The 12,387-nt window shown below is 37.1% G+C and overlaps 1 protein-coding gene across 10 annotated transcripts in view; it reads left to right on the forward strand.

The window, feature by feature from the left end:
* The first annotated feature begins 1,544 nt into the window (after positions 1–1,544).
* The window catches only part of kirrel3b (kirre like nephrin family adhesion molecule 3b), a 210,245-nt gene continuing 199,402 nt past the window's right edge, over positions 1,545–12,387 (forward strand). For all 10 annotated transcript variants that reach the window (XM_088078676.1, XM_088078678.1, XM_088078683.1 and 7 more), the window contains exons 1-2: positions 1,545–1,681; positions 4,874–4,962. The gene's annotated coding sequence lies outside the window, so the exon portion shown is untranslated. The remainder of the gene's footprint in view (positions 1,682–4,873; positions 4,963–12,387) is intronic.

Here is a 12,387-nt window from a genome sequence, read left to right on the forward strand (position 1 = left end):
ACTGTGTCTCGCATGTGAAAGCTAACCTAAAAGAGACTGTGCAAACTCCCTGCCACACCTCCCAATTCTTTTCCTCCTCCTCCTCCTCCTCCCCTATCTTCAAAGAGGGAAGGAAACCTCCAAGAACAGGGTTTAGGTCCCAGGAGACACTCAAAAGAATGGGATCCTCGGACTACTGCATGTAATATTTCACAATTTAACCTCCTTGGATGATAGTTGAAGGTGGATTAGAGCACACCATTATTAGAAAGATAGTGATTTTTCAATTTAAATGTAAATTAGTCTTTTTTTTCAATTATTATTGTGTTGCATAACTTTAGGTGTGGGGGCAAGAATTGATACCACAGTCTCAAACTTAAAAAAGACCCCTGGAAATAGATAAGTCTGTAAAGCATCATGTAACAGATTCTTTGACAACTTCTATTGATTCTAATAAGGATTTAATGTACTTCAATCTTCATCTGATTTGTAAATACATAAAACAAACAAACACTTAAAGGAATGGCACGGTACTGTTTCTTTTTTGTCTTTTTTTTCATTTTACAACAGAAGAAGTCAGCCTCAGAAAATCAGAGGGATATACTGATTAATGTTAATGACTAAGTATGGGTTTTCTAGAGCAAGATAAAATTGATTCAAGGCTTTTGAAGAAAATAATAAAGCTCAACATACAGCATTAAATCCTCTGATAAGTTTTAGAAATCTTGGCGAGTAACTTAAAAGGCATTTTCTTGGCAATCTTCCACCAATCAGTTCTGTTATCACAAAGATGATTCTTCAGAGGAATTTCAATTGCTGTGCCCATCCTACAAGGCACTACTATTGTGATGAACAATTCTGACAGCAGATGTTATCATTGAATTGCCCACAGCAAAACACAACCAGCTTGAAATGAGGTGACCATTACATATATGGAAGCATTTGTCAGGAGTCAAAAGTCATGGTGGAGGTCAAGAAATAGTTGTTCTTTTTTACAAAATTGTACATAAAAACAAACAAACAAGAAAACATAAAACAGGTTTCAATAACTACTGTAATGAAAACTTTTTGTTTGATGATATATTGTTCAAGAAATAATTGTGATAAATAATGGAGGCTAATTGTCTTTTTGAGACCATTTTATGCCACTGATATGTTGTTAACCTCTCAAAGAGCAATTAACCTTTAATTCTTTATACTTAATATTTTGGTGGAATTGGAAAACAATAAATAAACATATGCCTATATACAAGAAAGTATAGCCTTTATAACATTATAATCAGCCACTGTTACAGGACTTGCCCACAATTACTCAGTTTGAGACGTCATACAAAATTTTGCCAAACCAAGTGACACCTCTTGCACTAATAGACAATCTTCGCGAAGTGAGTCGAGTGTCTTGTCCCAGACTGTGGAGGGCAGCATTTCACTTTACAGTGTACAGGCTGCCGGAACGGCACTACAACAAGAAGAAGAAGTTTCACTCTCAGCAATTATCACGATAACACAGCCAGGTATGCGGCCGGAAGTGAACGGCATGGGAGCAGGGCGGTTTACAGGTGGATTTATGGAGCGAAGGATGAAATTTTTGGCGGCTGAAACTACAGATGAAGAGCTTATGGTCTCACGGCCGGGATCTGGCAAACTAACGACTGCCGGGGATTTACCTCTTCCACGATAAAAGTGCAGCTGCAACCCATCGGTAAGTTACGGTGTCTTAAAGAAAGAGTTGTTTTTAGCCTAGTTTACTTGATTTGTGTAAGCAGGCGTAGTTGGAGATTAAACGTGGACAGTTGCTGCGCACAAATCGTGGGAAAACCCTGCTTTTTATTCAGGCGTCATATTCAGTGGTGTAATGTTACGAAGTAAGCATACCATGCTGAAAACAAAAAAATAATTAAGAATAATATATATATATATATATATATATATATATATATATATATATATATATATATATATATGTATATTTGGGGAGTATCTGTACTTTGCTTATATACTATTTCTGTCAACTTTCACTTTTACTCCAATACCTGTCCTAAATAAAATGTTAACTTTTACTTACATATACATTTCCCTTAAGCATTTTAGTTGTTTGTCACTGCAAAATAGGTAAGGAGGGTGGATGGGCCCTACAGAGGAATGATGGGAAGGAAAGAAAGGAAAAAACTTTTAAAGTTAAGTTTAAAAAAACAAAACCAAAACAGTGTTTTTCTTCCAGTGTAATCTGGCTCAGTTTTTAAGGTGAGGTTTAAACCTCATAATTTTCAAAATTCTGATTGCTTTTATTACGAGTATTTGCTTGTGCTTTTACTTTCAATACTCAAGTACCTTTAGCATCATAAAATTACTCTTGCTACTGAAGTACTGTAATATCATATAGTTTAAGCATTTTAGTCAAGTCATATTATGTTATGTTAATATAATATTATATTATACAAGTATGGCTTTTTATCTTCTAACTTCATCCACTACTGCCCACATAAGTCGATAAGGCAGGCTAATTATTGTGACTGCAGCATACAGCTGCAAACACTGGGTGGCACTTCATTGACTTTCCAATGACGGTGTTTAAAACATAGGCTACATTATCTGCCCCAGTTAATTCGATTGAGTTTACACGAACAGATACACTCGCTGCTCTTTGATAGTCGACCCATATCACAGACAAAGATTGATAGGGAAAGACTTATTGTATGCGAGTGTTTACAACTGCACACACACACACACACACACACACACCTTGTGTAGATAATTTTAAGTGTTGTATTTTTAGTGTAGTGCAACTTATGTAAACTGTCCTCCATGAAAAGTGCTTCATAAATAATAATAATAATAGTAATAATAATAATAATCATTATTCTTAAGTAAGGTTGTTCTCTCCTTATTTTAGCAAAAAACATAGTATTAAAATGTAACAATAACAATAATGATAACAATGATAATAATAATAATAATAATAAGTATGTTGATAATGTTATGTTTAGACATTATTATTAATTTATGTTGTTTGCTTTGTAGCCAAGTTAGCTCAGCCCACATCCTAATCAGCATTTTTTCCTTAATAATTTTTACATATTGTCACATCATCACATTGCATGTGGGCATTACACAAGTCGAGCTTCTAAGGAGATGAGTATTGACTGATAAAAAATTACGAGTTTGTAACACATGACAAATTTTATTATAGCCTTCATTTAGAAGTATAATTATCTGAAGAGTACAGGTAGCTATCAGTTCTTGCTTATGAGAAATTTTGTTTTGTTTTTGCCAGTAATAGAAACACTGTTTTGGTCTGTTCTCTTGAGCTGATACACACACACACACACACACGCACACACACACACACACAGTGGTTGGCTAAGTGTATACGCAATTAGTTGGAGGCTGGTCAAATGTGGCCGGCGTTGGCAGTTCAGACTAAACGGTCATTCTGCTGTTCACACCAGTCACCAGGACAAAGGCGGGCGTCACAAAATGAGGGATCACACACAACCTGATTCTGTCACTCAAAATAGCTCTCCCATTGTTCTGTACAATATTCACTGAACATCTGCAGAACCATTCACTTTACCCTACACAGATATTTTCAAATATTATTATCTTTTCACTTAATATTTAACTAGAGACTAATATTGATTTGTAAAAGCTTTAATATTTATTGATCCAAGTGTATGTGTGTGCAGTAAGCAGCCCTTGAGAGTGAAGCAAGTGGAGCTTAAATTCCTGCTGATGCAAGCTGTCTGCATCAGTGGGCATTGTTGTTAAAGGTGACTTTTCCTTTTCTCTTACCCCTGGAATTAAATTCTCATCAACTGTCGCCAGTGTCACTCAAAGTTACAGCCTAAAACTGCATCAAACTCCAAGACGTGGCCTAAAAAAAAACACTTTTAAAAAGCTTTTCTCAGCCAAACAGCTTTGAGCTAACAGACTTTAGCAGATTCACACAGCAGCGTAATATGTTTCACCAAATACTGAGCCTGTACTCCAAAGCACCAATTACTGTAACTGGCTGTGAATGGCGCTCTGACTCTCAGGAGTGTGAATATATGGCAACATTTTATCTTGAATTAGATGTTTATCTTATCCAATTGATGTTAGTTTGTTGAAAGCAATGGTTCAATACATCTTTTAACAAAGTTTGCTCCTTGTGATGGCGTACACCGCAAGCTAATCGTGGAGTTTTTTCCTTTTGCCAGTGTCCCCATAAATTGTTGGATAATTCCGACAAATCTCTGGCTGTCTGATTACACTGTCATAACGCTGTGCCTACGTAATTCGGTTATCTGGGTCCACAGTGACATCACACTGAAGAGCACTGAATGGAATAAATGAGGGCCCCTGCGAGGGACCTGGCAATCGGAGAAAGAGCCGAACGAAATTAGAGGGCACATAAAGTGTTGCAGACACTGGCGAATCAGTTTTCCTCAGCAATTACAGCCAGATAGCTTTTATTTCATCTGGGGAGGGCAAGAGTGGGTGCAGCACTATACGGCTGTCAGCAAATACAAGCAAAATCTACAGCCTACAGTAAATCTTGTGGGGTTTTGAGGATATTTTAATGACCTGCCTTGTCCTTTACACGGCTTACGATCTGATTATTAGTAGTGGAGGACAAGAGGCTAATTGAAGTGTCACTCAGCGCTAAAGTGTCTTTCTTTTTCCCTTTTTGTGCTGAGAGAGAGTCATCTATTTGAATAAGTCATCAGCACTTGAAATATAGAGATGGCCATTGATTATTTGGCACAGTGGCACAGTCTTAAAAAAAAGAATAAGAATATGCTGTAAAGCAAAGCAGAGGGAAAAATTGTTATGCGTGATGAGTGAAGATGCTGGATGATATCTATATTTATTGTATGTGCATGTTTCTGTCTTGTAATTATTTCATCTTTAGATGCAGTTTAAAATGGGTCAAGCAAAATACAACCTGGAGCCCTATGTGGGACTGTTTTCTGAATCCCGCTTGAGCTGCACATACATAATGTAAGTATATATTTGTTTATTGCAGGTTTAACTTGAACAAAAAAATGCAAATGTTTGGTGTCGTGTTTTTAGGTAAAAAAAAAACACTCCAGAAATGGTAAATATGACTTTGTTATCTTTCATTAAATACACAGAGCATGTGCCCCAGAGACTTCTGCTGGCTGAACCGGCTGTTTCCGGTTTAGCACCGTACTGTCTTGAATGGGGATAAAATAACTTATTAGTGGACTTTTCTAGACTTTACAAATGTTATAGGACCATATAAATCAAAGTCTGATAGTAAAACCAAGTGGCAACCATTAAGGCTGACAAATGAATCTAATACAAAAATGCCAAAAACTGCAGTTCCTCTAACTTGAGGCTGGCTTCCAAAAAAGAATAAATCCCCATAAACCCTCATGTTAAAAATGCCCAACTTTACAGCAGAAATAAACATCTAAACAGCTGCATCAGTATCGCTGGAGCAGGATGTGGAGCCCATAGCATAAGCACAAGTTTAAGTAATTTGGTTGTTATTGTCTAGCAGCCACTAATGCTCTGAAATACACTCAGACTGACAGGTATACAGAGAGGGCCCGTAAAGAAACAGACATTGAATACAGTGGTCAGAAGTAGCGCTCCTAAGTTTGATGTATTCCAAGGAATCGTGAGACCCAGTTTATTTTTTGACCACTGTAGAAATAAAACGGCCCATTGCAGTCCTCTAATGTAAAAAAATAGCTGTTGCCTTTAAAAGGAAGGGTTAAAAGATGAGTGGTTCGTCTAACTCTCACGCCAGCAACAAAACGAAAGGAGCCTATCACTCTAACTGTACGCTACATTTGTACTGTGCACGCAAAAACGTATTAATGCCTGGTTTCCTTTCTTATTCGCACCGATGTCACTGAGCTTGCCCAGAGCTATCATCTGTATTCTGTCATTTACATTTACAGACTCATATTTGGGACTTGTTCAAAACATAATTGCATTTATTATACAAAAAAAGCCAGCACCTTTTGCAATTACTGCATATTATTATAATTATACTTAATGTTAGGGAATGGCCATAACAGTTGGAAAAAATGGATTGTGCTGTTTTTCTGTCTCTGACAACAATGAACACCTTCCATCTCAGGTCAGTGTGACACTTTTTGGGCCATTAATCAAGACTGCAGCAGAGCAGGACTCAGAGGTTGTCAAAGTAAAACACAGTCTGACCCACATAAAGCTCCCATTCAACAAAAATAGCCCCATTAACACCCTTAGGATTTGTGTGAAGAAAATGTAACTGATAAAAACTTAATACCAACGCTACTGTAGTAATACAGACAAGAATATGGCGTATAAATCCTAACGCTCATGTATATGCTTGTATTTAAGTGTTATATCTGAATATATACATCAGGTAGTTCTGTATTTTACAGCATTTACTACAAAATATAGATGAAATTGCTATTTTTACCTTATTGTCAGTTGTCCTTTCTATGATGAGTAATTGACAATTATGTAGGATGCGAATATGTTAATTGTTACCATGGTAGGGGGCAGCTGAATGCCAGGAAACTCTGTATTTGAATGAATGCCATGTTTCTTATGACTATTACACAGATAGCCTCACACACCAGTATCCAAACATCAAAGAAACCAATTACGTTTTACGCATGAGCAGAAACTAATATACTATTTACAATTTAGGCCACTGCCTCTGTCTCGTCTGTGCTGACTTCCTCCCTTCACTGCTGCTTATAGCACCTGGCTAAAGACCAACAATTTAACCGTAGCCTTTTCTCAACTCTTGCATATTTTATGTCAGCATTAAAGCATTATATTAGTGTTTTAGTGTGCTTTAGTACAACTGGTTGCAAAAGTCAGCTGTAGGCTGCTCTCTGTAATTGTGCTTTTGTGCACTGATGCATTGTGTTATACTAATTCTATTCTATGGATACTTTGCAATGTGCATACAGTTTACATACTGTTTGCTGCTGCAACTGGCAAGTTTCTTGCAAGAATTATTACTTTCATGCGCTGTTTATTTGCTTGCATGCTAGTGAAAGATGCCATTATGTGTTAAACGGCTGGGTACAGTTCTCTCCAACACAAACATACAGTGGATTATCATCGCAGTAAAAAAGAAAAGGAACATTAATAAACACAGCAACATAGACATAAATTGAACAAATGTTTTGCATGATTCATTTCATGAAATAAATAAATAGGTGTACGGAGTCAGAGATAGCAGCAGATTGCTCTTTCCTTGTGCTTATATATTTAAATCTCCTTGGCAGGAAAGCTTCATACTGGGAAGCCGTTCAAACAAAAGATAGATTTACTGGAAAAAGAGGTTAAGGTGTAACACAAACGCCATCTCTAACAGGATTGTCCACACCTGCCAAAGAAACCTTTGGCATCCTTCAAACACGATAGAATGCCTTTACTTTGAAAATATGATTAACACAGTCACAGCATCAACAAAGACGGAATCCACACAATAAGAGCACTTATGTTCAGTAGCAAATATGACTGCATTATGATGGGCAAATGCACAAATAAAGGACTGCAGACGCTGATAGCATCATGAATCAGGCATCACTTTAAGTGACTATCAATCCTGTCTCAAAGTCCAATTCAAAAAAGATAATTGTGCCAATGACAATACAATGTAAAAAAAGCCTGTAATGTTTTTACAGTGAAGTGCAGTTTGCCCATTGTTTTGGGTCTGATTAAAGTTATCCATGTGGCAAAATCCAGGTATGAAATTAATACCTGCTGAGCATCAATTAGGGAAAGATTTAGACCAAAATAGTAATGCAATAAAATACTCTGCTGGGTGTATCTACTGCATTTTGTTGTGTGAGGGGTTTGTATCGCTCTGTGTCCCCTGAAACCAGAGGTTTTTGTGGGTCTGTGAGCACAGCGCAACATGCGGAGCGCTCCATAATGTCTTTTTTCCTCCACTCTATCCATTCACAGCTGATCAAATTAGATCAGTGGATTAGAGAAGCAGCTTGTGAAAGCAAACTTTTAGACTCAGCAAAATGAACAGTTAATGGTTAAGTCACTCTTTAAGTGTGCCTTCTGACGTTCTGCTGCATGTCTGTGCAATAAATAACCCAACGTTATATGTATTTTTAAGTATCAGGTGAACAGTCCAGCAGCAAAAATCTGTTTCTGGCAGCAGATGTCTTAATTGTGGCAACCCGCCACAAATAAATGAATGTGTGGGAAACCCTTATATGTGACTCAGAAAGCCAAGTTATTGTTTATTAAAAAATGAGCTTGGCCGGTGAGTCAAAAAGATCATTTAGGAATGGGCAAAATATAGTTATTGGCAGACGGTGCACTGGCCGAGAGAAAAAGACAACTGTGAGCTGCAGTTCCTGACTGACGAGTTTCAAGGCATTGCTCAAAGCTTAATACAAGGAATTTTTATATTTAGTATTCCTTTCTGTTGGTTGTTGGTTGTTGTTTTCAAACGCACAGATTCAGATTGTAGAAGAAGATGGCAAGATTTGAAGCTGACAAAAGAAAAAAAAATTAATGGGTTTCAACCAATTCTCTAAAAGCATTAATAATTTCACTGTGTGTGGCTATTCACACTGATTTTGTGAACTGGACTATATTTGCTTTTTTTCATTGAGAAGGGCCAATTTTGCATCACATGTATGCATATTACCTCATTTAAGTACATGCAAATAACACAGAGATACTGTTTGCTTGGCAGTGCAGTCTGGAGTGCATATTAACCTTAGCAAAGTGTTTTAAGAATGACATGGTTCCTTTTGTGCTCTATAATATCTATCAAAAGGAACAGAAATATGTTTCTTTTCCAATGGCTCAGTCCTTTTTTTAGCCTTTAATAGCTGTTTTTGAATTTCAGTGCAATAGTGTTGAATTAGTGTGCATGCTTTGTACACACACTTGTACAGATTCTTTGAAGCTGATTGTCTGGGCTTGAATTATCTCCTGTCAGTAGTGCACACAACATCACTGATTAAGAAAAGTGACAACATGTGTTTTTATACATGGTAGTGTGGAGTGTAGACTGTATTGCTCAATATGTACTCCTATGAGTGATTATTGTGTGAATCTGGCGTTGGATCAGATGGGCATAACTGAGGTGTACACGTCCACAGTGTTCTTGTGGGAATAGTGTTAATTGACAACACCGAGAGCTGTTGACACCCCCAACAACAACTGTTGAGCGCAGAGACCCCCCAGAAAGCCAGCTGGTGTGTTGGTCAGGAACACAGTTTTGCTATTCAGCAGTGGGTTGCTGTATTGCACTGATATGGTGCACTCAACATATAGATTTAGCTTTAAAATATGCAAATATGCAGAAATCGCAATTATTTAGTGCATTTTGTAACAATAAAGCATATATCCATGAATGAAGTGTATTTAAGTGCACTCATTATCTTTAAAGAATAAATTAGTTCATGTGGGAGTCAATGTGTTAGCTATGATAAGAGCAATATATTTTAATTTGTCCTATTCAGCTCCATAAGAAGCAGCCAAGGTGATTTCAACTGTTGAAAAAATTCCAAAATGCTGCTGTGTTAGGAGTAAAAATAAAATGTGTATAACAGCCCATAAAAGACAACAACATAGTAGCAATTACTACCACAGACTGTCAGATGTCTCATATAATACGGCAATTTAAAGCTGTTCTCTGCATATAATTTGCTTATGAATTTCACATTTTCTTAAGAGTAATTTGTGTGTGATGGTAAAGGCTTGGCTTTGGGCTTATGGGGTGCTCAGATTCAGTGTCTCATTCTGCATTTTTAGTTAATACCACTGGCAAAACACTTACAGGTTAACAGAATATTATAACTGTAAGGTAGTAACTGGCTAAATCAGCATATTTGCTGATACACCATGTTTTTTCCCACATAACATCAGCATCTTTCTTATGCTATCCCAGTTCAGCGCAAAGTGTGCTCCATAGGGATGCATCCCTTAGAGATTTACCCCAAAGCACTTTCAGTGTCTGTCTGCAATTTAAAAAAAGAAGGAAAATCACTCCTTTGGAAGTTTACCTGTGAGAAATCTGGTATTGCCATGTTGAATCTTCCAAAAAACATATTTTTTAATATATTTTAAAGAACAATTCTGAATATAATGTAAAGGTTTATGTTGAATTGTTGATTTTAACCTTGCATTTTTCTTTTATGCAAATCCATTTTTCCTGAGTCTGATTAATTTTCCTCAGATATGTGCTTTCCAAATTGGACTTTTTAATCACTGAGTTGAGGCTGCGGTCCAGTGTGTTCATGTTGGGCACCTTAACAACCTCAAGGACACACTGGTCTGAAAAACTGTAAATTGTAATAACATTTTTTTTGGTCTTTGGCTGATATTTTCCTTTCAGCTGATGTATTCCCTTCTCCTCTATTGACATACGAAGAGTCAAGCCTGAGGGCAAATCCATAGTTCAACACACTGCCTTTATTTACGCCACGCCATGTCAGAGAAACAGGGATAATGCATGCAATGAAGATGTCGATGGTCGATGTGTCAGATGTAAAACAACATGTACACATTTCCCTCTCAAGAAGGGAATCCAGTTTGACTTATGCAAAGCCCTCTGACCCTGGACAAGCTTTCTTGAGGTGCATCCTGCTGACCATTGCTCTTTACCTATTTCAAGATGAGCATGGCAAACAAATTGTAGCCACTATTTTGCATAGCATGTAAAAACCTCAATTCCATGGTGCAATGAAAATGAAATTCAAATGGGAATGGAGTCAAATGACCCGGCCGCCCTTTAGCAGTGTGAACTTGACTGAGTCACAGAAGAGCTCCAGGCTGAAGTGGGCTGTAGATTTGCAGTGGAAACAGAATTTGCTCCATTGACTGTGGTGTGAACTTTAACTGTGACATAGAAGGATTTTAAACTAGCCAGTTTATAATCACATTGTAGTCTAAAATATTACACTTTGGATTCTGCCTGATAGGATGACATCTACATTTCATTAAGTGGACTTTATTTGGAGTTTAGTCATGCCCACAATGGTGTTACTTGCTTAAAGAAGAGAAAAAAAAAGTTTAAATGCATGGTGGTATTGAGAAATTAGGAAGCTGATTAATTGATTTCAAATGGCAATGTGTATACATATTTTTTAATTCAGCAGCCACATTATTTTGATGAATGGTTAGAAAGTCTGTAGCCACTGCTTCTTTTGTTGTGTTATCGCTCTTTCTTGAACCCTGCAGTTTTCCTCTTTTAGGTCTTGCTGTGCAGCTTAAATTTCATTCCATTTCAAAGCATAATTATGTCTTAAGTTTATATCAGCAGAGTCAGCAGAGTGCCGTCCCAAGGAGAGCAAGTACTGTAGGTGAGACATCAGTTAAGCCAAAGAATTCAGATAAAGGAGCACTGTGCAACAAAAAAGTGATCCCTGAGGTTATACTTTCGACTTTGCAATTGCATAAATCAAAACTGTACAAATGCCGTGGCCATTTATTTATCTTATCTTATCTTTTTTTTTTTTTTTATGCCTCTGCACTGGCATAGGTCGTGGGCCGCGGCTTTTAGGTTATCTGTCCGTTGGTTTCATTCTTGTGACAGAATATCTCAGGGACCCCTTGAGGGAATTTCATCAAAACTGGCACAAACATCCACATGGTAGTCTAAGGTCAAGGTCACAATGACCTTTTGTTTGTCTCATTCTTATGAATGTGATATCTCAAGAAGGCCTTTAGGGAATCTTACAGAATTTGGCACAAACGTCCACTTGGCCTCAACAATGAACTGATAAGAATTTGGTGGTCAAAGGTCATTGTAACCACGCAAAATATGTTTTTGGCCAGAACTCAATAACTGACATGCCAATTATGGCAAAATTTCACACAAATATCTAAAAGGATAAAATGATGAAATAATGGCGTATATTTCAAAATATACATAGATCCCCTGTGGTGCCAGGTTTAAGGTGTATGTAGAGCATTCATGTTTTAAGAATATATAGCTTCTTCCAGTAACATCCATATTTGAACCATGGTCCACTGTCATGCCGTCATATGAGTCTGGACAGACATCAGTGTTTCCTGCAACTTGTGTGGTTCACTGAGGCATACAACTTTCATGTGGTAATTTTAGTGAATTTGTTTTAAACCATCAATGGCACCCTTTAGAAAAGTCAGGGTCAAATCTGATGGAGGAGGAAGTGCTAAATGTTAAATCTGCATTATACAGTAATTATTTGATTAAGATGACAAAATAACAACAAACACATTGCACTGTTTTCCATTTAATTCTAAATGAAGTGTGAATGAATAGAACACACAATGTTTTCTCTCAAAGATGGTCCTTAAAAAAGTGCTCTGGATGAAAATGAGATGTCATCACTCTTCAAGCCTTCTTCCAGCACCTTGCTATACTGTTTAATTTCATTCATTTAGATCCTCTGCTCTGCCACTTCGCAGACTTGATTAGAATGAGAA

Source organism: Plectropomus leopardus, chromosome 6, assembly GCF_026936395.1.
Source record: "Plectropomus leopardus strain MGB_pleo_1.0 chromosome 6, ASM2693639v1, whole genome shotgun sequence".
Classification (NCBI taxonomy): Eukaryota; Metazoa; Chordata; class Actinopteri; order Perciformes; family Serranidae; genus Plectropomus; species Plectropomus leopardus.